The sequence below is a fragment of the Microcebus murinus genome, chromosome 15 (genome assembly GCF_040939455.1).
Source record: "Microcebus murinus isolate Inina chromosome 15, M.murinus_Inina_mat1.0, whole genome shotgun sequence".
Lineage (NCBI taxonomy): Eukaryota > Metazoa > Chordata > Mammalia > Primates > Cheirogaleidae > Microcebus > Microcebus murinus.
This window is the reverse complement of record NC_134118.1, coordinates 79,382,378-79,408,728: the sequence shown is the minus strand read 5'-3', so window position 1 is coordinate 79,408,728 and position 26,351 is coordinate 79,382,378. Positions and strand designations below refer to the sequence as shown.

At 64.0% G+C, this 26,351-nt stretch overlaps 7 non-coding genes across 7 annotated transcripts; all 7 read right to left on the bottom strand.

Moving 5' to 3' along the window:
* Positions 1-1,563: 1,563 nt before the first annotated feature.
* LOC142876523 (5S ribosomal RNA) lies at positions 1,564-1,682 on the bottom strand. The gene has a single exon (XR_012923424.1). It is a non-coding gene; the product is annotated as a 5S ribosomal RNA (ribosomal RNA).
* A 3,523-nt stretch (positions 1,683-5,205) lies between these two features.
* On the bottom strand, positions 5,206-5,324 carry LOC142876522 (5S ribosomal RNA). Its single transcript, XR_012923423.1, has one exon. It is a non-coding gene; the product is annotated as a 5S ribosomal RNA (ribosomal RNA).
* Positions 5,325-8,839: 3,515 nt separating this feature from the next.
* Positions 8,840-8,958, bottom strand: LOC142876521 (5S ribosomal RNA). The gene has a single exon (XR_012923422.1). It is a non-coding gene; the product is annotated as a 5S ribosomal RNA (ribosomal RNA).
* A 3,525-nt stretch (positions 8,959-12,483) lies between these two features.
* LOC142876520 (5S ribosomal RNA) lies at positions 12,484-12,602 on the bottom strand. Its single transcript, XR_012923421.1, has one exon. It is a non-coding gene; the product is annotated as a 5S ribosomal RNA (ribosomal RNA).
* Positions 12,603-16,135: 3,533 nt separating this feature from the next.
* LOC142876519 (5S ribosomal RNA) lies at positions 16,136-16,254 on the bottom strand. The gene has a single exon (XR_012923420.1). It is a non-coding gene; the product is annotated as a 5S ribosomal RNA (ribosomal RNA).
* A 3,524-nt stretch (positions 16,255-19,778) lies between these two features.
* Positions 19,779-19,897, bottom strand: LOC142876518 (5S ribosomal RNA). The gene has a single exon (XR_012923419.1). It is a non-coding gene; the product is annotated as a 5S ribosomal RNA (ribosomal RNA).
* Positions 19,898-23,409: 3,512 nt separating this feature from the next.
* On the bottom strand, positions 23,410-23,528 carry LOC142876517 (5S ribosomal RNA). Its single transcript, XR_012923418.1, has one exon. It is a non-coding gene; the product is annotated as a 5S ribosomal RNA (ribosomal RNA).
* Between the last annotated feature and the right edge of the window lie 2,823 nt (positions 23,529-26,351).

Below are 26,351 nucleotides of genomic sequence, written 5' to 3'. Positions count from 1 at the left end.
ACTCTAAGGACCCGCAGGCCAGCTGGGCCTTCTGGCAGGACAGAGAGCCCCGGAATCCGACGTGGAGAGCTGGGTGTACGTCCCCACGAGGAGGCGGTCCCCACCTCCGCGGCTCTCCCCTTGCGGGGGGGGGTGAAAGCAGCCACGGGGCCTCGGAGAAGACACCAGGCTGGGCGCCCGCCCCACAGTGGGGGCACGTCCCCCGCAGGCCACTTAGCGACGGCCGCCGGCCGGCGGACGGTTGGGTGGCGCGAGACGCTGCGGCCGCCCTGCTACCGGGTTCCTGGGAGGGCGTCCTGGAACCAGCGTCCACACCAAGCCCTTGGAAGGCCCAGGCGACGGAGGAGCCCCGTCAGGCAGGGGCCGAGGACGGTGACGGCCCGGGCGGGGAGGAGCGTGTCAGGCAGGGGCAGAGGACGGTGACAGGTGACAGGCCGGGCGGGAAGGAGTCAGTCAGGCAGGGGCCGAGGAGGAGACGGGCTGGGTAAGGGTTAGGGTTAGAGTCAGGGCACAAGTCACAATCGCAAAGACCTGGAAGCGACCCGAGTGCCCATCGACCCACGAGTGCGTAAATGAAATGTGGCGCGTGGACACCACGGAGTGCTATTCAGCTAGGAGGAGCAGCGGTGAGAGGGCACCTCTCGTGGTTCTCCTGGCCAGAGCTGGAACCCGTTCCAGTAAGCCAGGTAGCCCAAGAATGGACACACGAGCACCACGTGCTCGCGCTCACCAGCAAATGGGTACGAACCGATGGACACCTAAGTGGACACAGAGGAATCACCTTCATCGGGTGGGTGTCGGGCGGGTGGGGGGAGGGGATGGGCATACACCTCCATTAGGAATGGGGTGGGTGCGCACCGACTGGGGCATGGGCGCACTTGAGGCTCTGACCCGAGGGGGGAGGCTGGGAGAGGGCAACGTACCCGACCTTAACATTGGTACCCCCACAATACGCTGGAACGACATCAGAGGTAAATGAATAAGAACACAGGGGGGAGGGGGGCACGGGCAACACATGTCACCTTAATACTTGGACTCCCATCATCTGCTTGAAAAGAGAGAGAAAAGAAAATGCAATCATAGAGATAAGAGACACTTTTTAAAAATAATGAATCCGAAGAGAAAAGTAAAAGGAGGCCTGTGGAGCAGGTCTGGGTGCGACTCCGGATCCCCCAACATCAGGTGCCACCACCAAAGATTCCTACGTGTAGCCCATAGAACCCCAAAAGCAACGGGACGAGTTCTGGTCACATACTCCCTCCAAATGACATCCTGGCCTTCTTCTGGAACTCCCTCCCCTCTCAGACTCTCAAGGTTTCCTCCAGCGTGTCGGTTCCCACAGAGCAGACCTTTGGTCTGAGACCTGACAGTCCAGAAGCCACGCATGCTGCCGCGTGACGGCGGTGTCGCGGCTTGGGACAAGAGGAGGCCCCACGGTGCGGGCTGGGGCGCCAGGCACCGCGGCGGGCGCTGAGGGTGGGGGTGACCCCCACCCCGGGCCGCCGCCTCGCTCCCAGAGAGGGGACAGAACAAGAGGCAAAACAAAAAAAAAAAAAAAGAAGAAGCCTACGGCACCCGGTATTCCCAGGCGGTCTCCCATCCAAGTACTAACCAGGCCCGACCCTGCTTAGCTTCCGAGACCAGACGAGGTCGGGCGCGTTCAGGGTGGTGTGGCCCTAGACGGCGGAGGGCGCCCCTGCCCCGCTCAAGAAGCCGAGCCTCTCTGCGCTTCCCCGCCGCCTCCTCCCGCCCCAGGCCCCGCACCGGCGCTGACCCGCGCCGGGCCGGGCCTGTTGAGTTCACCGGCCGGGTCCGGCGGGCTCCGAGGGACGGGGGTGACAGGCGGGGCGGGGCGGGCAGGGAGCGGTGGGCCGGGGTGGGGGGCTGTCTCTCTATACACACACACACACACACACACACACTCACACTCACACAAGATGCGCCTCCACGGCTGGACTCGCCAAGGTGGAGACCTTCCAGCCCCCTTCCTCTCCTCGCCTGGCCTCCTTCACCTACCCGCCCCCCACCCCCAGCTCGTGGCCGCCCCCGCCGCCGCCGCCGCCGCCGCCGCCGCCGCCGATTGCGCACGCGCGGATCGCCCGCCCTTTGACCCCAGGCAGGGGCCGCCCTCCCCGACAACCCCTTTCAGCTGGGCCCCCCACCCTGTGGGTGGGCTGCCGCCTATTCCCCCGGGCCCCGGGCTGGGGCACAGCGCATGGGGGAGGGGAGCGAGTGTATGGGGCGTCTCTCTCTCTCTCTAGGGATGTGTCCCATGGGTGGGGTGGCGTGGTTTGTGGGGCGCTGAAGAAATCAGTCCCCTCCATCTCCTACCTCTGGAAAACGCCCAAGCCCTTGGAGAACTGCCGGCAACGCGACCGGGGGGGCCGGGACCCTCCTCTGCGTCCTCCTGTGGCCCAGTCCAAGGGGCCGGGGCCTGGGCCTGGCCGGGGCTGCATTGGACCCCGACCACCCTGGCGTGTGGACTCGCTAAAAATCGGCCATTAGATATTGGATTCCAGCTTCATTGAGGTCATTTCACTAATGAGTGCACCGGAAAGAGTTTCCTAATCCATCTGTGAGGGTGGCAACTGAAAGAGAATTTTAAAGCTGACAGAATAGGCGAGGAAAGGCATAGGAGATTTCCACACCCAGTAAGGAAGCCTTTCCCGAAATGGAAGAAAGAAACGAGCAAACAGAAACACCGGTAGCCCGCCAGGATCAGAGTCTGCCCCCGAGAGAAAGTACCCTGACCAGGTTCACCCGTGGGTGGGTGGCGAGCTAGCGGCATTCAGAAGAGCGAGGCCCGCAGTCTGTGCAGAAGACACCTGCACTCGGGTGTGTGTGTGGCGGCACGATTCACAAGCAGCTCCAGATGTTAAGCCAAGGAGAAGCCAGGGAGTTCCCAACGCCCCAGGTGTCCTCAGCCCACGACTGGCTGCTGGGGGAATGCGAAGCCCGGCTCCTTGTCTCAGAGCGGGACAACCAGGAGGTGTGACGTACACCCCGGGGTTCCCAGGAGGATCAGGCTGAAGCTGGGACTTGGCCTGAAAGTGTCCCCTCGCATGGCCACCCCCTTCCCCTTCCTGCTCCTCTACTCCTGGTGCCCCTCCATCCAGGGGCCAGACCTTAAAGAGTCACCCGCAAGAGAATCCTGGTCCCAAAGGAGCCTTCTGGGGGACCCGTGCTGAGAGAGGTTGTGGGCATGGCCCGCTGGGGCTCTGCCCGACCCAGGGCTGAGAGATGCAACCTCCCAGCTCTGGGTCCCTGCAGGGGAAGCGTTGGCAAGCACAGGGCCAGTCCTCCAAAGGCCCAGGTGCAGGGAGCCCAGGCCAAGCAGCCTGTGGAAGAAGCCACCCCGGGAAGACGACTGCAGGCCACGGCCCTTCCCACCTCCTCCTCCTCCTCCTCCTGCTCCTCCACCCCCACCGACCTCCCACCCCCCACCCCCGACATGGCGCAGGGCTCAGAGACACCTCAGACACTTGCTACCCAAAGTGCAAAGGGCATCAGTTGCTCCTCCAAACCCCCCCCCCTGCCCAGCAGACCGCGTCGTCCAGCCAGCCCCCGGGCCTCCCTGGGGTGCCCAGCACAAAAGTGCAGACAACCACCGGACCCTCAATCTCAGTTTTCGGATGTTTTTGCCACTCTAAGGACCCGCAGGCCAGCTGGGCCTTCTGGCAGGACAGAGAGCCCCGGAATCCGACGTGGAGAGCTGGGTGTACGTCCCCACGAGGAGGCGGTCCCCACCTCCGCGGCTCTCCCCTTGCGGGGGGGGGGAAAGCAGCCACGGGGCCTCGGAGAAGACACCAGGCTGGGCGCCCGCCCCACAGTGGGGGCACGTCCCCCGCAGGCCACTTAGCGACGGCCGCCGGCCGGCGGACGGTTGGGTGGCGCGAGACGCTGCGGCCGCCCTGCTACCGGGTTCCTGGGAGGGCGTCCTGGAACCAGCGTCCACACCAAGCCCTTGGAAGGCCCAGGCGACGGAGGAGCCCCGTCAGGCAGGGGCCGAGGACGGTGACGGCCCGGGCGGGGAGGAGCGTGTCAGGCAGGGGCAGAGGACGGTGACAGGTGACAGGCCGGGCGGGAAGGAGTCAGTCAGGCAGGGGCCGAGGAGGAGACGGGCTGGGTAAGGGTTAGGGTTAGAGTCAGGGCACAAGTCACAATCGCAAAGACCTGGAAGCGACCCGAGTGCCCATCGACCCACGAGTGCGTAAATGAAATGTGGCGCGTGGACACCACGGAGTGCTATTCAGCTAGGAGGAGCAGCGGTGAGAGGGCACCTCTCGTGGTTCTCCTGGCCAGAGCTGGAACCCGTTCCAGTAAGCCAGGTAGCCCAAGAATGGACACACGAGCACCACGTGCTCGCGCTCACCAGCAAATGGGTACGAACCGATGGACACCTAAGTGGACACAGAGGAATCACCTTCATCGGGTGGGTGTCGGGCGGGTGGGGGGAGGGGATGGGCATACACCTCCATTAGGAATGGGGTGGGTGCGCACCGACTGGGGCATGGGCGCACTTGAGGCTCTGACCCGAGGGGGGAGGCTGGGAGAGGGCAACGTACCCGACCTTAACATTGGTACCCCCACAATACGCTGGAACGACATCAGAGGTAAATGAATAAGAACACAGGGGGGAGGGGGGCACGGGCAACACATGTCACCTTAATACTTGGACTCCCATCATCTGCTTGAAAAGAGAGAGAAAAGAAAATGCAATCATAGAGATAAGAGACACTTTTTAAAAATAATGAATCCGAAGAGAAAAGTAAAAGGAGGCCTGTGGAGCAGGTCTGGGTGCGACTCCGGATCCCCCAACATCAGGTGCCACCACCAAAGATTCCTACGTGTAGCCCATAGAACCCCAAAAGCAACGGGACGAGTTCTGGTCACATACTCCCTCCAAATGACATCCTGGCCTTCTTCTGGAACTCCCTCCCCTCTCAGACTCTCAAGGTTTCCTCCAGCGTGTCGGTTCCCACAGAGCAGACCTTTGGTCTGAGACCTGACAGTCCAGAAGCCACGCATGCTGCCGCGTGACGGCGGTGTCGCGGCTTGGGACAAGAGGAGGCCCCACGGTGCGGGCTGGGGCGCCAGGCACCGCGGCGGGCGCTGAGGGTGGGGGTGACCCCCACCCCGGGCCGCCGCCTCGCTCCCAGAGAGGGGACAGAACAAGAGGCAAAACAAAAAAAAAAAAAAAGAAGAAGCCTACGGCACCCGGTATTCCCAGGCGGTCTCCCATCCAAGTACTAACCAGGCCCGACCCTGCTTAGCTTCCGAGACCAGACGAGGTCGGGCGCGTTCAGGGTGGTGTGGCCCTAGACGGCGGAGGGCGCCCCTGCCCCGCTCAAGAAGCCGAGCCTCTCTGCGCTTCCCCGCCGCCTCCTCCCGCCCCAGGCCCCGCACCGGCGCTGACCCGCGCCGGGCCGGGCCTGTTGAGTTCACCGGCCGGGTCCGGCGGGCTCCGAGGGACGGGGGTGACAGGCGGGGCGGGGCGGGCAGGGAGCGGTGGGCCGGGGTGGGGGGCTGTCTCTCTATACACACACACACACACACACACACACACACACACTCACACTCACACAAGATGCGCCTCCACGGCTGGACTCGCCAAGGTGGAGACCTTCCAGCCCCCTTCCTCTCCTCGCCTGGCCTCCTTCACCTACCCGCCCCCCACCCCCAGCTCGTGGCCGCCGCCGCCGCCGCCGCCGATTGCGCACGCGCGGATCGCCCGCCCTTTGACCCCAGGCAGGGGCCGCCCTCCCCGACAACCCCTTTCAGCTGGGCCCCCCACCCTGTGGGTGGGCTGCCGCCTATTCCCCCGGGCCCCGGGCTGGGGCACAGCGCATGGGGGAGGGGAGCGAGTGTATGGGGCGTCTCTCTCTCTCTCTAGGGATGTGTCCCATGGGTGGGGTGGCGTGGTTTGTGGGGCGCTGAAGAAATCAGTCCCCTCCATCTCCTACCTCTGGAAAACGCCCAAGCCCTTGGAGAACTGCCGGCAACGCGACCGGGGGGGCCGGGACCCTCCTCTGTGTCCTCCTGTGGCCCAGTCCAAGGGGCCGGGGCCTGGGCCTGGCCGGGGCTGCATTGGACCCCGACCACCCTGGCGTGTGGACTCGCTAAAAATCGGCCATTAGATATTGGATTCCAGCTTCATTGAGGTCATTTCACTAATGAGTGCACCGGAAAGAGTTTCCTAATCCATCTGTGAGGGTGGCAACTGAAAGAGAATTTTAAAGCTGACAGAATAGGCGAGGAAAGGCATAGGAGATTTCCACACCCAGTAAGGAAGCCTTTCCCGAAATGGAAGAAAGAAACGAGCAAACAGAAACACCGGTAGCCCGCCAGGATCAGAGTCTGCCCCCGAGAGAAAGTACCCTGACCAGGTTCACCCGTGGGTGGGTGGCGAGCTAGCGGCATTCAGAAGAGCGAGGCCCGCAGTCTGTGCAGAAGACACCTGCACTCGGGTGTGTGTGTGGCGGCACGATTCACAAGCAGCTCCAGATGTTAAGCCAAGGAGAAGCCAGGGAGTTCCCAACGCCCCAGGTGTCCTCAGCCCACGACTGGCTGCTGGGGGAATGCGAAGCCCGGCTCCTTGTCTCAGAGCGGGACAACCAGGAGGTGTGACGTACACCCCGGGGTTCCCAGGAGGATCAGGCTGAAGCTGGGACTTGGCCTGAAAGTGTCCCCTCGCATGGCCACCCCCTTCCCCTTCCTGCTCCTCTACTCCTGGTGCCCCTCCATCCAGGGGCCAGACCTTAAAGAGTCACCCGCAAGAGAATCCTGGTCCCAAAGGAGCCTTCTGGGGGACCCGTGCTGAGAGAGGTTGTGGGCATGGCCCGCTGGGGCTCTGCCCGACCCAGGGCTGAGAGATGCAACCTCCCAGCTCTGGGTCCCTGCAGGGGAAGCGTTGGCAAGCACAGGGCCAGTCCTCCAAAGGCCCAGGTGCAGGGAGCCCAGGCCAAGCAGCCTGTGGAAGAAGCCACCCCGGGAAGACGACTGCAGGCCACGGCCCTTCCCACCTCCTCCTCCTCCTCCTCCTGCTCCTCCACCCCCACCGACCTCCCACCCCCCACCCCCGACATGGCGCAGGGCTCAGAGACACCTCAGACACTTGCTACCCAAAGTGCAAAGGGCATCAGTTGCTCCTCCAAACCCCCCCCCCTGCCCAGCAGACCGCGTCGTCCAGCCAGCCCCCGGGCCTCCCTGGGGTGCCCAGCACAAAAGTGCAGACAACCACCGGACCCTCAATCTCAGTTTTCGGATGTTTTTGCCACTCTAAGGACCCGCAGGCCAGCTGGGCCTTCTGGCAGGACAGAGAGCCCCGGAATCCGACGTGGAGAGCTGGGTGTACGTCCCCACGAGGAGGCGGTCCCCACCTCCGCGGCTCTCCCCTTGCGGGGGGGGGGTGAAAGCAGCCACGGGGCCTCGGAGAAGACACCAGGCTGGGCGCCCGCCCCACAGTGGGGGCACGTCCCCCGCAGGCCACTTAGCGACGGCCGCCGGCCGGCGGACGGTTGGGTGGCGCGAGACGCTGCGGCCGCCCTGCTACCGGGTTCCTGGGAGGGCGTCCTGGAACCAGCGTCCACACCAAGCCCTTGGAAGGCCCAGGCGACGGAGGAGCCCCGTCAGGCAGGGGCCGAGGACGGTGACGGCCCGGGCGGGGAGGAGCGTGTCAGGCAGGGGCAGAGGACGGTGACAGGTGACAGGCCGGGCGGGAAGGAGTCAGTCAGGCAGGGGCCGAGGAGGAGACGGGCTGGGTAAGGGTTAGGGTTAGAGTCAGGGCACAAGTCACAATCGCAAAGACCTGGAAGCGACCCGAGTGCCCATCGACCCACGAGTGCGTAAATGAAATGTGGCGCGTGGACACCACGGAGTGCTATTCAGCTAGGAGGAGCAGCGGTGAGAGGGCACCTCTCGTGGTTCTCCTGGCCAGAGCTGGAACCCGTTCCAGTAAGCCAGGTAGCCCAAGAATGGACACACGAGCACCACGTGCTCGCGCTCACCAGCAAATGGGTACGAACCGATGGACACCTAAGTGGACACAGAGGAATCACCTTCATCGGGTGGGTGTCGGGCGGGTGGGGGGAGGGGATGGGCATACACCTCCATTAGGAATGGGGTGGGTGCGCACCGACTGGGGCATGGGCGCACTTGAGGCTCTGACCCGAGGGGGGAGGCTGGGAGAGGGCAACGTACCCGACCTTAACATTGGTACCCCCACAATACGCTGGAACGACATCAGAGGTAAATGAATAAGAACACAGGGGGGAGGGGGGCACGGGCAACACATGTCACCTTAATACTTGGACTCCCATCATCTGCTTGAAAAGAGAGAGAAAAGAAAATGCAATCATAGAGATAAGAGACACTTTTTAAAAATAATGAATCCGAAGAGAAAAGTAAAAGGAGGCCTGTGGAGCAGGTCTGGGTGCGACTCCGGATCCCCCAACATCAGGTGCCACCACCAAAGATTCCTACGTGTAGCCCATAGAACCCCAAAAGCAACGGGACGAGTTCTGGTCACATACTCCCTCCAAATGACATCCTGGCCTTCTTCTGGAACTCCCTCCCCTCTCAGACTCTCAAGGTTTCCTCCAGCGTGTCGGTTCCCACAGAGCAGACCTTTGGTCTGAGACCTGACAGTCCAGAAGCCACGCATGCTGCCGCGTGACGGCGGTGTCGCGGCTTGGGACAAGAGGAGGCCCCACGGTGCGGGCTGGGGCGCCAGGCACCGCGGCGGGCGCTGAGGGTGGGGGTGACCCCCACCCCGGGCCGCCGCCTCGCTCCCAGAGAGGGGACAGAACAAGAGGCAAAACAAAAAAAAAAAAAAAGAAGAAGCCTACGGCACCCGGTATTCCCAGGCGGTCTCCCATCCAAGTACTAACCAGGCCCGACCCTGCTTAGCTTCCGAGACCAGACGAGGTCGGGCGCGTTCAGGGTGGTGTGGCCCTAGACGGCGGAGGGCGCCCCTGCCCCGCTCAAGAAGCCGAGCCTCTCTGCGCTTCCCCGCCGCCTCCTCCCGCCCCAGGCCCCGCACCGGCGCTGACCCGCGCCGGGCCGGGCCTGTTGAGTTCACCGGCCGGGTCCGGCGGGCTCCGAGGGACGGGGGTGACAGGCGGGGCGGGGCGGGCAGGGAGCGGTGGGCCGGGGTGGGGGGCTGTCTCTCTATACACACACACACACACACACACACACTCACACTCACACAAGATGCGCCTCCACGGCTGGACTCGCCAAGGTGGAGACCTTCCAGCCCCCTTCCTCTCCTCGCCTGGCCTCCTTCACCTACCCGCCCCCCACCCCCAGCTCGTGGCCGCCCCCGCCGCCGCCGCCGCCGCCGCCGCCGCCGCCGATTGCGCACGCGCGGATCGCCCGCCCTTTGACCCCAGGCAGGGGCCGCCCTCCCCGACAACCCCTTTCAGCTGGGCCCCCCACCCTGTGGGTGGGCTGCCGCCTATTCCCCCGGGCCCCGGGCTGGGGCACAGCGCATGGGGGAGGGGAGCGAGTGTATGGGGCGTCTCTCTCTCTCTCTAGGGATGTGTCCCATGGGTGGGGTGGCGTGGTTTGTGGGGCGCTGAAGAAATCAGTCCCCTCCATCTCCTACCTCTGGAAAACGCCCAAGCCCTTGGAGAACTGCCGGCAACGCGACCGGGGGGGCCGGGACCCTCCTCTGTGTCCTCCTGTGGCCCAGTCCAAGGGGCCGGGGCCTGGGCCTGGCCGGGGCTGCATTGGACCCCGACCACCCTGGCGTGTGGACTCGCTAAAAATCGGCCATTAGATATTGGATTCCAGCTTCATTGAGGTCATTTCACTAATGAGTGCACCGGAAAGAGTTTCCTAATCCATCTGTGAGGGTGGCAACTGAAAGAGAATTTTAAAGCTGACAGAATAGGCGAGGAAAGGCATAGGAGATTTCCACACCCAGTAAGGAAGCCTTTCCCGAAATGGAAGAAAGAAACGAGCAAACAGAAACACCGGTAGCCCGCCAGGATCAGAGTCTGCCCCCGAGAGAAAGTACCCTGACCAGGTTCACCCGTGGGTGGGTGGCGAGCTAGCGGCATTCAGAAGAGCGAGGCCCGCAGTCTGTGCAGAAGACACCTGCACTCGGGTGTGTGTGTGGCGGCACGATTCACAAGCAGCTCCAGATGTTAAGCCAAGGAGAAGCCAGGGAGTTCCCAACGCCCCAGGTGTCCTCAGCCCACGACTGGCTGCTGGGGGAATGCGAAGCCCGGCTCCTTGTCTCAGAGCGGGACAACCAGGAGGTGTGACGTACACCCCGGGGTTCCCAGGAGGATCAGGCTGAAGCTGGGACTTGGCCTGAAAGTGTCCCCTCGCATGGCCACCCCCTTCCCCTTCCTGCTCCTCTACTCCTGGTGCCCCTCCATCCAGGGGCCAGACCTTAAAGAGTCACCCGCAAGAGAATCCTGGTCCCAAAGGAGCCTTCTGGGGGACCCGTGCTGAGAGAGGTTGTGGGCATGGCCCGCTGGGGCTCTGCCCGACCCAGGGCTGAGAGATGCAACCTCCCAGCTCTGGGTCCCTGCAGGGGAAGCGTTGGCAAGCACAGGGCCAGTCCTCCAAAGGCCCAGGTGCAGGGAGCCCAGGCCAAGCAGCCTGTGGAAGAAGCCACCCCGGGAAGACGACTGCAGGCCACGGCCCTTCCCACCTCCTCCTCCTCCTCCTCCTGCTCCTCCACCCCCACCGACCTCCCACCCCCCACCCCCGACATGGCGCAGGGCTCAGAGACACCTCAGACACTTGCTACCCAAAGTGCAAAGGGCATCAGTTGCTCCTCCAAACCCCCCCCCCTGCCCAGCAGACCGCGTCGTCCAGCCAGCCCCCGGGCCTCCCTGGGGTGCCCAGCACAAAAGTGCAGACAACCACCGGACCCTCAATCTCAGTTTTCGGATGTTTTTGCCACTCTAAGGACCCGCAGGCCAGCTGGGCCTTCTGGCAGGACAGAGAGCCCCGGAATCCGACGTGGAGAGCTGGGTGTACGTCCCCACGAGGAGGCGGTCCCCACCTCCGCGGCTCTCCCCTTGCGGGGGGGGGGTGAAAGCAGCCACGGGGCCTCGGAGAAGACACCAGGCTGGGCGCCCGCCCCACAGTGGGGGCACGTCCCCCGCAGGCCACTTAGCGACGGCCGCCGGCCGGCGGACGGTTGGGTGGCGCGAGACGCTGCGGCCGCCCTGCTACCGGGTTCCTGGGAGGGCGTCCTGGAACCAGCGTCCACACCAAGCCCTTGGAAGGCCCAGGCGACGGAGGAGCCCCGTCAGGCAGGGGCCGAGGACGGTGACGGCCCGGGCGGGGAGGAGCGTGTCAGGCAGGGGCAGAGGACGGTGACAGGTGACAGGCCGGGCGGGAAGGAGTCAGTCAGGCAGGGGCCGAGGAGGAGACGGGCTGGGTAAGGGTTAGGGTTAGAGTCAGGGCACAAGTCACAATCGCAAAGACCTGGAAGCGACCCGAGTGCCCATCGACCCACGAGTGCGTAAATGAAATGTGGCGCGTGGACACCACGGAGTGCTATTCAGCTAGGAGGAGCAGCGGTGAGAGGGCACCTCTCGTGGTTCTCCTGGCCAGAGCTGGAACCCGTTCCAGTAAGCCAGGTAGCCCAAGAATGGACACACGAGCACCACGTGCTCGCGCTCACCAGCAAATGGGTACGAACCGATGGACACCTAAGTGGACACAGAGGAATCACCTTCATCGGGTGGGTGTCGGGCGGGTGGGGGGAGGGGATGGGCATACACCTCCATTAGGAATGGGGTGGGTGCGCACCGACTGGGGCATGGGCGCACTTGAGGCTCTGACCCGAGGGGGGAGGCTGGGAGAGGGCAACGTACCCGACCTTAACATTGGTACCCCCACAATACGCTGGAACGACATCAGAGGTAAATGAATAAGAACACAGGGGGGAGGGGGGCACGGGCAACACATGTCACCTTAATACTTGGACTCCCATCATCTGCTTGAAAAGAGAGAGAAAAGAAAATGCAATCATAGAGATAAGAGACACTTTTTAAAAATAATGAATCCGAAGAGAAAAGTAAAAGGAGGCCTGTGGAGCAGGTCTGGGTGCGACTCCGGATCCCCCAACATCAGGTGCCACCACCAAAGATTCCTACGTGTAGCCCATAGAACCCCAAAAGCAACGGGACGAGTTCTGGTCACATACTCCCTCCAAATGACATCCTGGCCTTCTTCTGGAACTCCCTCCCCTCTCAGACTCTCAAGGTTTCCTCCAGCGTGTCGGTTCCCACAGAGCAGACCTTTGGTCTGAGACCTGACAGTCCAGAAGCCACGCATGCTGCCGCGTGACGGCGGTGTCGCGGCTTGGGACAAGAGGAGGCCCCACGGTGCGGGCTGGGGCGCCAGGCACCGCGGCGGGCGCTGAGGGTGGGGGTGACCCCCACCCCGGGCCGCCGCCTCGCTCCCAGAGAGGGGACAGAACAAGAGGCAAAACAAAAAAAAAAAAAAAGAAGAAGCCTACGGCACCCGGTATTCCCAGGCGGTCTCCCATCCAAGTACTAACCAGGCCCGACCCTGCTTAGCTTCCGAGACCAGACGAGGTCGGGCGCGTTCAGGGTGGTGTGGCCCTAGACGGCGGAGGGCGCCCCTGCCCCGCTCAAGAAGCCGAGCCTCTCTGCGCTTCCCCGCCGCCTCCTCCCGCCCCAGGCCCCGCACCGGCGCTGACCCGCGCCGGGCCGGGCCTGTTGAGTTCACCGGCCGGGTCCGGCGGGCTCCGAGGGACGGGGGTGACAGGCGGGGCGGGGCGGGCAGGGAGCGGTGGGCCGGGGTGGGGGGCTGTCTCTCTATACACACACACACACACACACACACACTCACACTCACACAAGATGCGCCTCCACGGCTGGACTCGCCAAGGTGGAGACCTTCCAGCCCCCTTCCTCTCCTCGCCTGGCCTCCTTCACCTACCCGCCCCCCACCCCCAGCTCGTGGCCGCCCCCGCCGCCGCCGCCGCCGCCGCCGCCGCCGCCGCCGCCGCCGATTGCGCACGCGCGGATCGCCCGCCCTTTGACCCCAGGCAGGGGCCGCCCTCCCCGACAACCCCTTTCAGCTGGGCCCCCCACCCTGTGGGTGGGCTGCCGCCTATTCCCCCGGGCCCCGGGCTGGGGCACAGCGCATGGGGGAGGGGAGCGAGTGTATGGGGCGTCTCTCTCTCTCTCTAGGGATGTGTCCCATGGGTGGGGTGGCGTGGTTTGTGGGGCGCTGAAGAAATCAGTCCCCTCCATCTCCTACCTCTGGAAAACGCCCAAGCCCTTGGAGAACTGCCGGCAACGCGACCGGGGGGGCCGGGACCCTCCTCTGTGTCCTCCTGTGGCCCAGTCCAAGGGGCCGGGGCCTGGGCCTGGCCGGGGCTGCATTGGACCCCGACCACCCTGGCGTGTGGACTCGCTAAAAATCGGCCATTAGATATTGGATTCCAGCTTCATTGAGGTCATTTCACTAATGAGTGCACCGGAAAGAGTTTCCTAATCCATCTGTGAGGGTGGCAACTGAAAGAGAATTTTAAAGCTGACAGAATAGGCGAGGAAAGGCATAGGAGATTTCCACACCCAGTAAGGAAGCCTTTCCCGAAATGGAAGAAAGAAACGAGCAAACAGAAACACCGGTAGCCCGCCAGGATCAGAGTCTGCCCCCGAGAGAAAGTACCCTGACCAGGTTCACCCGTGGGTGGGTGGCGAGCTAGCGGCATTCAGAAGAGCGAGGCCCGCAGTCTGTGCAGAAGACACCTGCACTCGGGTGTGTGTGTGGCGGCACGATTCACAAGCAGCTCCAGATGTTAAGCCAAGGAGAAGCCAGGGAGTTCCCAACGCCCCAGGTGTCCTCAGCCCACGACTGGCTGCTGGGGGAATGCGAAGCCCGGCTCCTTGTCTCAGAGCGGGACAACCAGGAGGTGTGACGTACACCCCGGGGTTCCCAGGAGGATCAGGCTGAAGCTGGGACTTGGCCTGAAAGTGTCCCCTCGCATGGCCACCCCCTTCCCCTTCCTGCTCCTCTACTCCTGGTGCCCCTCCATCCAGGGGCCAGACCTTAAAGAGTCACCCGCAAGAGAATCCTGGTCCCAAAGGAGCCTTCTGGGGGACCCGTGCTGAGAGAGGTTGTGGGCATGGCCCGCTGGGGCTCTGCCCGACCCAGGGCTGAGAGATGCAACCTCCCAGCTCTGGGTCCCTGCAGGGGAAGCGTTGGCAAGCACAGGGCCAGTCCTCCAAAGGCCCAGGTGCAGGGAGCCCAGGCCAAGCAGCCTGTGGAAGAAGCCACCCCGGGAAGACGACTGCAGGCCACGGCCCTTCCCACCTCCTCCTCCTCCTCCTCCTGCTCCTCCACCCCCACCGACCTCCCACCCCCCACCCCCGACATGGCGCAGGGCTCAGAGACACCTCAGACACTTGCTACCCAAAGTGCAAAGGGCATCAGTTGCTCCTCCAAACCCCCCCCCCTGCCCAGCAGACCGCGTCGTCCAGCCAGCCCCCGGGCCTCCCTGGGGTGCCCAGCACAAAAGTGCAGACAACCACCGGACCCTCAATCTCAGTTTTCGGATGTTTTTGCCACTCTAAGGACCCGCAGGCCAGCTGGGCCTTCTGGCAGGACAGAGAGCCCCGGAATCCGACGTGGAGAGCTGGGTGTACGTCCCCACGAGGAGGCGGTCCCCACCTCCGCGGCTCTCCCCTTGCGGGGGGGGGTGAAAGCAGCCACGGGGCCTCGGAGAAGACACCAGGCTGGGCGCCCGCCCCACAGTGGGGGCACGTCCCCCGCAGGCCACTTAGCGACGGCCGCCGGCCGGCGGACGGTTGGGTGGCGCGAGACGCTGCGGCCGCCCTGCTACCGGGTTCCTGGGAGGGCGTCCTGGAACCAGCGTCCACACCAAGCCCTTGGAAGGCCCAGGCGACGGAGGAGCCCCGTCAGGCAGGGGCCGAGGACGGTGACGGCCCGGGCGGGGAGGAGCGTGTCAGGCAGGGGCAGAGGACGGTGACAGGTGACAGGCCGGGCGGGAAGGAGTCAGTCAGGCAGGGGCCGAGGAGGAGACGGGCTGGGTAAGGGTTAGGGTTAGAGTCAGGGCACAAGTCACAATCGCAAAGACCTGGAAGCGACCCGAGTGCCCATCGACCCACGAGTGCGTAAATGAAATGTGGCGCGTGGACACCACGGAGTGCTATTCAGCTAGGAGGAGCAGCGGTGAGAGGGCACCTCTCGTGGTTCTCCTGGCCAGAGCTGGAACCCGTTCCAGTAAGCCAGGTAGCCCAAGAATGGACACACGAGCACCACGTGCTCGCGCTCACCAGCAAATGGGTACGAACCGATGGACACCTAAGTGGACACAGAGGAATCACCTTCATCGGGTGGGTGTCGGGCGGGTGGGGGGAGGGGATGGGCATACACCTCCATTAGGAATGGGGTGGGTGCGCACCGACTGGGGCATGGGCGCACTTGAGGCTCTGACCCGAGGGGGGAGGCTGGGAGAGGGCAACGTACCCGACCTTAACATTGGTACCCCCACAATACGCTGGAACGACATCAGAGGTAAATGAATAAGAACACAGGGGGGAGGGGGGCACGGGCAACACATGTCACCTTAATACTTGGACTCCCATCATCTGCTTGAAAAGAGAGAGAAAAGAAAATGCAATCATAGAGATAAGAGACACTTTTTAAAAATAATGAATCCGAAGAGAAAAGTAAAAGGAGGCCTGTGGAGCAGGTCTGGGTGCGACTCCGGATCCCCCAACATCAGGTGCCACCACCAAAGATTCCTACGTGTAGCCCATAGAACCCCAAAAGCAACGGGACGAGTTCTGGTCACATACTCCCTCCAAATGACATCCTGGCCTTCTTCTGGAACTCCCTCCCCTCTCAGACTCTCAAGGTTTCCTCCAGCGTGTCGGTTCCCACAGAGCAGACCTTTGGTCTGAGACCTGACAGTCCAGAAGCCACGCATGCTGCCGCGTGACGGCGGTGTCGCGGCTTGGGACAAGAGGAGGCCCCACGGTGCGGGCTGGGGCGCCAGGCACCGCGGCGGGCGCTGAGGGTGGGGGTGACCCCCACCCCGGGCCGCCGCCTCGCTCCCAGAGAGGGGACAGAACAAGAGGCAAAACAAAAAAAAAAAAAAAGAAGAAGCCTACGGCACCCGGTATTCCCAGGCGGTCTCCCATCCAAGTACTAACCAGGCCCGACCCTGCTTAGCTTCCGAGACCAGACGAGGTCGGGCGCGTTCAGGGTGGTGTGGCCCTAGACGGCGGAGGGCGCCCCTGCCCCGCTCAAGAAGCCGAGCCTCTCTGCGCTTCCCCGCCGCCTCCTCCCGCCCCAGGCCCCGCACCGGCGCTGACCCGCGCCGGGCCGGGCCTGTTGAGTTCACCGGCCGGGTCCGGCGGGCTCCGAGGGACGGGGGTGACAGGCGGGGCGGGGCGGGCAGGGAGCGGTGGGCCGGGGTGGGGGGCTGTCTCTCTATACACACACACACACACACACACACACTCACACTCACACAAGATGCGCCTCCACGGCTGGACTCGCCAAGGTGGAGACCTTCCAGCCCCCTTCCTCTCCTCGCCTGGCCTCCTTCACCTACCCGCCCCCCACCCCCAGCTCGTGGCCGCCCCCGCCGCCGCCGCCGCCGCCGCCGCCGCCGCCGATTGCGCACGCGCGGATCGCCCGCCCTTTGACCCCAGGCAGGGGCCGCCCTCCCCGACAACCCCTTTCAGCTGGGCCCCCCACCCTGTGGGTGGGCTGCCGCCTATTCCCCCGGGCCCCGGGCTGGGGCACAGCGCATGGGGGAGGGGAGCGAGTGTATGGGGCGTCTCTCTCTCTCTCTAGGGATGTGTCCCATGGGTGGGGTGGCGTGGTTTGTGGGGCGCTGAAGAAATCAGTCCCCTCCATCTCCTACCTCTGGAAAACGCCCAAGCCCTTGGAGAACTGCCGGCAACGCGACCGGGGGGGCCGGGACCCTCCTCTGTGTCCTCCTGTGGCCCAGTCCAAGGGGCCGGGGCCTGGGCCTGGCCGGGGCTGCATTGGACCCCGACCACCCTGGCGTGTGGACTCGCTAAAAATCGGCCATTAGATATTGGATTCCAGCTTCATTGAGGTCATTTCACTAATGAGTGCACCGGAAAGAGTTTCCTAATCCATCTGTGAGGGTGGCAACTGAAAGAGAATTTTAAAGCTGACAGAATAGGCGAGGAAAGGCATAGGAGATTTCCACACCCAGTAAGGAAGCCTTTCCCGAAATGGAAGAAAGAAACGAGCAAACAGAAACACCGGTAGCCCGCCAGGATCAGAGTCTGCCCCCGAGAGAAAGTACCCTGACCAGGTTCACCCGTGGGTGGGTGGCGAGCTAGCGGCATTCAGAAGAGCGAGGCCCGCAGTCTGTGCAGAAGACACCTGCACTCGGGTGTGTGTGTGGCGGCACGATTCACAAGCAGCTCCAGATGTTAAGCCAAGGAGAAGCCAGGGAGTTCCCAACGCCCCAGGTGTCCTCAGCCCACGACTGGCTGCTGGGGGAATGCGAAGCCCGGCTCCTTGTCTCAGAGCGGGACAACCAGGAGGTGTGACGTACACCCCGGGGTTCCCAGGAGGATCAGGCTGAAGCTGGGACTTGGCCTGAAAGTGTCCCCTCGCATGGCCACCCCCTTCCCCTTCCTGCTCCTCTACTCCTGGTGCCCCTCCATCCAGGGGCCAGACCTTAAAGAGTCACCCGCAAGAGAATCCTGGTCCCAAAGGAGCCTTCTGGGGGACCCGTGCTGAGAGAGGTTGTGGGCATGGCCCGCTGGGGCTCTGCCCGACCCAGGGCTGAGAGATGCAACCTCCCAGCTCTGGGTCCCTGCAGGGGAAGCGTTGGCAAGCACAGGGCCAGTCCTCCAAAGGCCCAGGTGCAGGGAGCCCAGGCCAAGCAGCCTGTGGAAGAAGCCACCCCGGGAAGACGACTGCAGGCCACGGCCCTTCCCACCTCCTCCTCCTCCTCCTCCTGCTCCTCCACCCCCACCGACCTCCCACCCCCCACCCCCGACATGGCGCAGGGCTCAGAGACACCTCAGACACTTGCTACCCAAAGTGCAAAGGGCATCAGTTGCTCCTCCAAACCCCCCCCCCTGCCCAGCAGACCGCGTCGTCCAGCCAGCCCCCGGGCCTCCCTGGGGTGCCCAGCACAAAAGTGCAGACAACCACCGGACCCTCAATCTCAGTTTTCGGATGTTTTTGCCACTCTAAGGACCCGCAGGCCAGCTGGGCCTTCTGGCAGGACAGAGAGCCCCGGAATCCGACGTGGAGAGCTGGGTGTACGTCCCCACGAGGAGGCGGTCCCCACCTCCGCGGCTCTCCCCTTGCGGGGGGGGGTGAAAGCAGCCACGGGGCCTCGGAGAAGACACCAGGCTGGGCGCCCGCCCCACAGTGGGGGCACGTCCCCCGCAGGCCACTTAGCGACGGCCGCCGGCCGGCGGACGGTTGGGTGGCGCGAGACGCTGCGGCCGCCCTGCTACCGGGTTCCTGGGAGGGCGTCCTGGAACCAGCGTCCACACCAAGCCCTTGGAAGGCCCAGGCGACGGAGGAGCCCCGTCAGGCAGGGGCCGAGGACGGTGACGGCCCGGGCGGGGAGGAGCGTGTCAGGCAGGGGCAGAGGACGGTGACAGGTGACAGGCCGGGCGGGAAGGAGTCAGTCAGGCAGGGGCCGAGGAGGAGACGGGCTGGGTAAGGGTTAGGGTTAGAGTCAGGGCACAAGTCACAATCGCAAAGACCTGGAAGCGACCCGAGTGCCCATCGACCCACGAGTGCGTAAATGAAATGTGGCGCGTGGACACCACGGAGTGCTATTCAGCTAGGAGGAGCAGCGGTGAGAGGGCACCTCTCGTGGTTCTCCTGGCCAGAGCTGGAACCCGTTCCAGTAAGCCAGGTAGCCCAAGAATGGACACACGAGCACCACGTGCTCGCGCTCACCAGCAAATGGGTACGAACCGATGGACACCTAAGTGGACACAGAGGAATCACCTTCATCGGGTGGGTGTCGGGCGGGTGGGGGGAGGGGATGGGCATACACCTCCATTAGGAATGGGGTGGGTGCGCACCGACTGGGGCATGGGCGCACTTGAGGCTCTGACCCGAGGGGGGAGGCTGGGAGAGGGCAACGTACCCGACCTTAACATTGGTACCCCCACAATACGCTGGAACGACATCAGAGGTAAATGAATAAGAACACAGGGGGGAGGGGGGCACGGGCAACACATGTCACCTTAATACTTGGACTCCCATCATCTGCTTGAAAAGAGAGAGAAAAGAAAATGCAATCATAGAGATAAGAGACACTTTTTAAAAATAATGAATCCGAAGAGAAAAGTAAAAGGAGGCCTGTGGAGCAGGTCTGGGTGCGACTCCGGATCCCCCAACATCAGGTGCCACCACCAAAGATTCCTACGTGTAGCCCATAGAACCCCAAAAGCAACGGGACGAGTTCTGGTCACATACTCCCTCCAAATGACATCCTGGCCTTCTTCTGGAACTCCCTCCCCTCTCAGACTCTCAAGGTTTCCTCCAGCGTGTCGGTTCCCACAGAGCAGACCTTTGGTCTGAGACCTGACAGTCCAGAAGCCACGCATGCTGCCGCGTGACGGCGGTGTCGCGGCTTGGGACAAGAGGAGGCCCCACGGTGCGGGCTGGGGCGCCAGGCACCGCGGCGGGCGCTGAGGGTGGGGGTGACCCCCACCCCGGGCCGCCGCCTCGCTCCCAGAGAGGGGACAGAACAAGAGGCAAAACAAAAAAAAAAAAAAAGAAGAAGCCTACGGCACCCGGTATTCCCAGGCGGTCTCCCATCCAAGTACTAACCAGGCCCGACCCTGCTTAGCTTCCGAGACCAGACGAGGTCGGGCGCGTTCAGGGTGGTGTGGCCCTAGACGGCGGAGGGCGCCCCTGCCCCGCTCAAGAAGCCGAGCCTCTCTGCGCTTCCCCGCCGCCTCCTCCCGCCCCAGGCCCCGCACCGGCGCTGACCCGCGCCGGGCCGGGCCTGTTGAGTTCACCGGCCGGGTCCGGCGGGCTCCGAGGGACGGGGGTGACAGGCGGGGCGGGGCGGGCAGGGAGCGGTGGGCCGGGGTGGGGGGCTGTCTCTCTATACACACACACACACACACACACACACTCACACTCACACAAGATGCGCCTCCACGGCTGGACTCGCCAAGGTGGAGACCTTCCAGCCCCCTTCCTCTCCTCGCCTGGCCTCCTTCACCTACCCGCCCCCCACCCCCAGCTCGTGGCCGCCCCCGCCGCCGCTGCCGCCGCCGATTGCGCACGCGCGGATCGCCCGCCCTTTGACCCCAGGCAGGGGCCGCCCTCCCCGACAACCCCTTTCAGCTGGGCCCCCCACCCTGTGGGTGGGCTGCCGCCTATTCCCCCGGGCCCCGGGCTGGGGCACAGCGCATGGGGGAGGGGAGCGAGTGTATGGGGCGTCTCTCTCTCTCTCTAGGGATGTGTCCCATGGGTGGGGTGGCGTGGTTTGTGGGGCGCTGAAGAAATCAGTCCCCTCCATCTCCTACCTCTGGAAAACGCCCAAGCCCTTGGAGAACTGCCGGCAACGCGACCGGGGGGGCCGGGACCCTCCTCTGTGTCCTCCTGTGGCCCAGTCCAAGGGGCCGGGGCCTGGGCCTGGCCGGGGCTGCATTGGACCCCGACCACCCTGGCGTGTGGACTCGCTAAAAATCGGCCATTAGATATTGGATTCCAGCTTCATTGAGGTCATTTCACTAATGAGTGCACCGGAAAGAGTTTCCTAATCCATCTGTGAGGGTGGCAACTGAAAGAGAATTTTAAAGCTGACAGAATAGGCGAGGAAAGGCATAGGAGATTTCCACACCCAGTAAGGAAGCCTTTCCCGAAATGGAAGAAAGAAACGAGCAAACAGAAACACCGGTAGCCCGCCAGGATCAGAGTCTGCCCCCGAGAGAAAGTACCCTGACCAGGTTCACCCGTGGGTGGGTGGCGAGCTAGCGGCATTCAGAAGAGCGAGGCCCGCAGTCTGTGCAGAAGACACCTGCACTCGGGTGTGTGTGTGGCGGCACGATTCACAAGCAGCTCCAGATGTTAAGCCAAGGAGAAGCCAGGGAGTTCCCAACGCCCCAGGTGTCCTCAGCCCACGACTGGCTGCTGGGGGAATGCGAAGCCCGGCTCCTTGTCTCAGAGCGGGACAACCAGGAGGTGTGACGTACACCCCGGGGTTCCCAGGAGGATCAGGCTGAAGCTGGGACTTGGCCTGAAAGTGTCCCCTCGCATGGCCACCCCCTTCCCCTTCCTGCTCCTCTACTCCTGGTGCCCCTCCATCCAGGGGCCAGACCTTAAAGAGTCACCCGCAAGAGAATCCTGGTCCCAAAGGAGCCTTCTGGGGGACCCGTGCTGAGAGAGGTTGTGGGCATGGCCCGCTGGGGCTCTGCCCGACCCAGGGCTGAGAGATGCAACCTCCCAGCTCTGGGTCCCTGCAGGGGAAGCGTTGGCAAGCACAGGGCCAGTCCTCCAAAGGCCCAGGTGCAGGGAGCCCAGGCCAAGCAGCCTGTGGAAGAAGCCACCCCGGGAAGACGACTGCAGGCCACGGCCCTTCCCACCTCCTCCTCCTCCTCCTCCTGCTCCTCCACCCCCACCGACCTCCCACCCCCCACCCCCGACATGGCGCAGGGCTCAGAGACACCTCAGACACTTGCTACCCAAAGTGCAAAGGGCATCAGTTGCTCCTCCAAACCCCCCCCCCTGCCCAGCAGACCGCGTCGTCCAGCCAGCCCCCGGGCCTCCCTGGGGTGCCCAGCACAAAAGTGCAGACAACCACCGGACCCTCAATCTCAGTTTTCGGATGTTTTTGCCACTCTAAGGACCCGCAGGCCAGCTGGGCCTTCTGGCAGGACAGAGAGCCCCGGAATCCGACGTGGAGAGCTGGGTGTACGTCCCCACGAGGAGGCGGTCCCCACCTCCGCGGCTCTCCCCTTGCGGGGGGGGGTGAAAGCAGCCACGGGGCCTCGGAGAAGACACCAGGCTGGGCGCCCGCCCCACAGTGGGGGCACGTCCCCCGCAGGCCACTTAGCGACGGCCGCCGGCCGGCGGACGGTTGGGTGGCGCGAGACGCTGCGGCCGCCCTGCTACCGGGTTCCTGGGAGGGCGTCCTGGAACCAGCGTCCACACCAAGCCCTTGGAAGGCCCAGGCGACGGAGGAGCCCCGTCAGGCAGGGGCCGAGGACGGTGACGGCCCGGGCGGGGAGGAGCGTGTCAGGCAGGGGCAGAGGACGGTGACAGGTGACAGGCCGGGCGGGAAGGAGTCAGTCAGGCAGGGGCCGAGGAGGAGACGGGCTGGGTAAGGGTTAGGGTTAGAGTCAGGGCACAAGTCACAATCGCAAAGACCTGGAAGCGACCCGAGTGCCCATCGACCCACGAGTGCGTAAATGAAATGTGGCGCGTGGACACCACGGAGTGCTATTCAGCTAGGAGGAGCAGCGGTGAGAGGGCACCTCTCGTGGTTCTCCTGGCCAGAGCTGGAACCCGTTCCAGTAAGCCAGGTAGCCCAAGAATGGACACACGAGCACCACGTGCTCGCGCTCACCAGCAAATGGGTACGAACCGATGGACACCTAAGTGGACACAGAGGAATCACCTTCATCGGGTGGGTGTCGGGCGGGTGGGGGGAGGGGATGGGCATACACCTCCATTAGGAATGGGGTGGGTGCGCACCGACTGGGGGATGGGCGCACTTGAGGCTCTGACCCGAGGGGGGAGGCAGGGAGAGGGCAACGTACCCGACCCTAACATTGGTACCCCCACAATACGCTGGAACGACATCAGAGGTAAATGAATAAGAACACAGGGGGGAGGGGGGCACGGGCAACACATGTCACCTTAATACTTGGACTCCCATCATCTGCTTGAAAAGAGAGAGAAAAGAAAATGCAATCATAGAGATAAGAGACACTTTTTAAAAATAATGAATCCGAAGAGAAAAGTAAAAGGAGGCCTGTGGAGCAGGTCTGGGTGCGACTCCGGATCCCCCAACATCAGGTGCCACCACCAAAGATTCCTACGTGTAGCCCATAGAACCCCAAAAGCAACGGGACGAGTTCTGGTCACATACTCCCTCCAAATGACATCCTGGCCTTCTTCTGGAACTCCCTCCCCTCTCAGACTCTCAAGGTTTCCTCCAGCGTGTCGGTTCCCACAGAGCAGACCTTTGGTCTGAGACCTGACAGTCCAGAAGCCACGCATGCTGCCGCGTGACGGCGGTGTCGCGGCTTGGGACAAGAGGAGGCCCCACGGTGCGGGCTGGGGCGCCAGGCACCGCGGCGGGCGCTGAGGGTGGGGGTGACCCCCACCCCGGGCCGCCGCCTCGCTCCCAGAGAGGGGACAGAACAAGAGGCAAAACAAAAAAAAAAAAAAAGAAGAAGCCTACGGCACCCGGTATTCCCAGGCGGTCTCCCATCCAAGTACTAACCAGGCCCGACCCTGCTTAGCTTCCGAGACCAGACGAGGTCGGGCGCGTTCAGGGTGGTGTGGCCCTAGACGGCGGAGGGCGCCCCTGCCCCGCTCAAGAAGCCGAGCCTCTCTGCGCTTCCCCGCCGCCTCCTCCCGCCCCAGGCCCCGCACCGGCGCTGACCCGCGCCGGGCCGGGCCTGTTGAGTTCACCGGCCGGGTCCGGCGGGCTCCGAGGGACGGGGGTGACAGGCGGGGCGGGGCGGGCAGGGAGCGGTGGGCCGGGGTGGGGGGCTGTCTCTCTATACACACACACACACACACACACACACTCACACTCACACAAGATGCGCCTCCACGGCTGGACTCGCCAAGGTGGAGACCTTCCAGCCCCCTTCCTCTCCTCGCCTGGCCTCCTTCACCTACCCGCCCCCCACCCCCAGCTCGTGGCCGCCCCCGCCGCCGCCGCCGCCGATTGCGCACGCGCGGATCGCCCGCCCTTTGACCCCAGGCAGGGGCCGCCCTCCCCGACAACCCCTTTCAGCTGGGCCCCCCACCCTGTGGGTGGGCTGCCGCCTATTCCCCCGGGCCCCGGGCTGGGGCACAGCGCATGGGGGAGGGGAGCGAGTGTATGGGGCGTCTCTCTCTCTCTCTAGGGATGTGTCCCATGGGTGGGGTGGCGTGGTTTGTGGGGCGCTGAAGAAATCAGTCCCCTCCATCTCCTACCTCTGGAAAACGCCCAAGCCCTTGGAGAACTGCCGGCAACGCGACCGGGGGGGCCGGGACCCTCCTCTGTGTCCTCCTGTGGCCCAGTCCAAGGGGCCGGGGCCTGGGCCTGGCCGGGGCTGCATTGGACCCCGACCACCCTGGCGTGTGGACTCGCTAAAAATCGGCCATTAGATATTGGATTCCAGCTTCATTGAGGTCATTTCACTAATGAGTGCACCGGAAAGAGTTTCCTAATCCATCTGTGAGGGTGGCAACTGAAAGAGAATTTTAAAGCTGACAGAATAGGCGAGGAAAGGCATAGGAGATTTCCACACCCAGTAAGGAAGCCTTTCCCGAAATGGAAGAAAGAAACGAGCAAACAGAAACACCGGTAGCCCGCCAGGATCAGAGTCTGCCCCCGAGAGAAAGTACCCTGACCAGGTTCACCCGTGGGTGGGTGGCGAGCTAGCGGCATTCAGAAGAGCGAGGCCCGCAGTCTGTGCAGAAGACACCTGCACTCGGGTGTGTGTGTGGCGGCACGATTCACAAGCAGCTCCAGATGTTAAGCCAAGGAGAAGCCAGGGAGTTCCCAACGCCCCAGGTGTCCTCAGCCCACGACTGGCTGCTGGGGGAATGCGAAGCCCGGCTCCTTGTCTCAGAGCGGGACAACCAGGAGGTGTGACGTACACCCCGGGGTTCCCAGGAGGATCAGGCTGAAGCTGGGACTTGGCCTGAAAGTGTCCCCTCGCATGGCCACCCCCTTCCCCTTCCTGCTCCTCTACTCCTGGTGCCCCTCCATCCAGGGGCCAGACCTTAAAGAGTCACCCGCAAGAGAATCCTGGTCCCAAAGGAGCCTTCTGGGGGACCCGTGCTGAGAGAGGTTGTGGGCATGGCCCGCTGGGGCTCTGCCCGACCCAGGGCTGAGAGATGCAACCTCCCAGCTCTGGGTCCCTGCAGGGGAAGCGTTGGCAAGCACAGGGCCAGTCCTCCAAAGGCCCAGGTGCAGGGAGCCCAGGCCAAGCAGCCTGTGGAAGAAGCCACCCCGGGAAGACGACTGCAGGCCACGGCCCTTCCCACCTCCTCCTCCTCCTCCTCCTGCTCCTCCACCCCCACCGACCTCCCACCCCCCACCCCCGACATGGCGCAGGGCTCAGAGACACCTCAGACACTTGCTACCCAAAGTGCAAAGGGCATCAGTTGCTCCTCCAAACCCCCCCCCCTGCCCAGCAGACCGCGTCGTCCAGCCAGCCCCCGGGCCTCCCTGGGGTGCCCAGCACAAAAGTGCAGACAACCACCGGACCCTCAATCTCAGTTTTCGGATGTTTTTGCCACTCTAAGGACCCGCAGGCCAGCTGGGCCTTCTGGCAGGACAGAGAGCCCCGGAATCCGACGTGGAGAGCTGGGTGTACGTCCCCACGAGGAGGCGGTCCCCACCTCCGCGGCTCTCCCCTTGCGGGGGGGGGGGTGAAAGCAGCCACGGGGCCTCGGAGAAGACACCAGGCTGGGCGCCCGCCCCACAGTGGGGGCACGTCCCCCGCAGGCCACTTAGCGACGGCCGCCGGCCGGCGGACGGTTGGGTGGCGCGAGACGCTGCGGCCGCCCTGCTACCGGGTTCCTGGGAGGGCGTCCTGGAACCAGCGTCCACACCAAGCCCTTGGAAGGCCCAGGCGACGGAGGAGCCCCGTCAGGCAGGGGCCGAGGACGGTGACGGCCCGGGCGGGGAGGAGCGTGTCAGGCAGGGGCAGAGGACGGTGACAGGTGACAGGCCGGGCGGGAAGGAGTCAGTCAGGCAGGGGCCGAGGAGGAGACGGGCTGGGTAAGGGTTAGGGTTAGAGTCAGGGCACAAGTCACAATCGCAAAGACCTGGAAGCGACCCGAGTGCCCATCGACCCACGAGTGCGTAAATGAAATGTGGCGCGTGGACACCACGGAGTGCTATTCAGCTAGGAGGAGCAGCGGTGAGAGGGCACCTCTCGTGGTTCTCCTGGCCAGAGCTGGAACCCGTTCCAGTAAGCCAGGTAGCCCAAGAATGGACACACGAGCACCACGTGCTCGCGCTCACCAGCAAATGGGTACGAACCGATGGACACCTAAGTGGACACAGAGGAATCACCTTCATCGGGTGGGTGTCGGGCGGGTGGGGGGAGGGGATGGGCATACACCTCCATTAGGAATGGGGTGGGTGCGCACCGACTGGGGCATGGGCG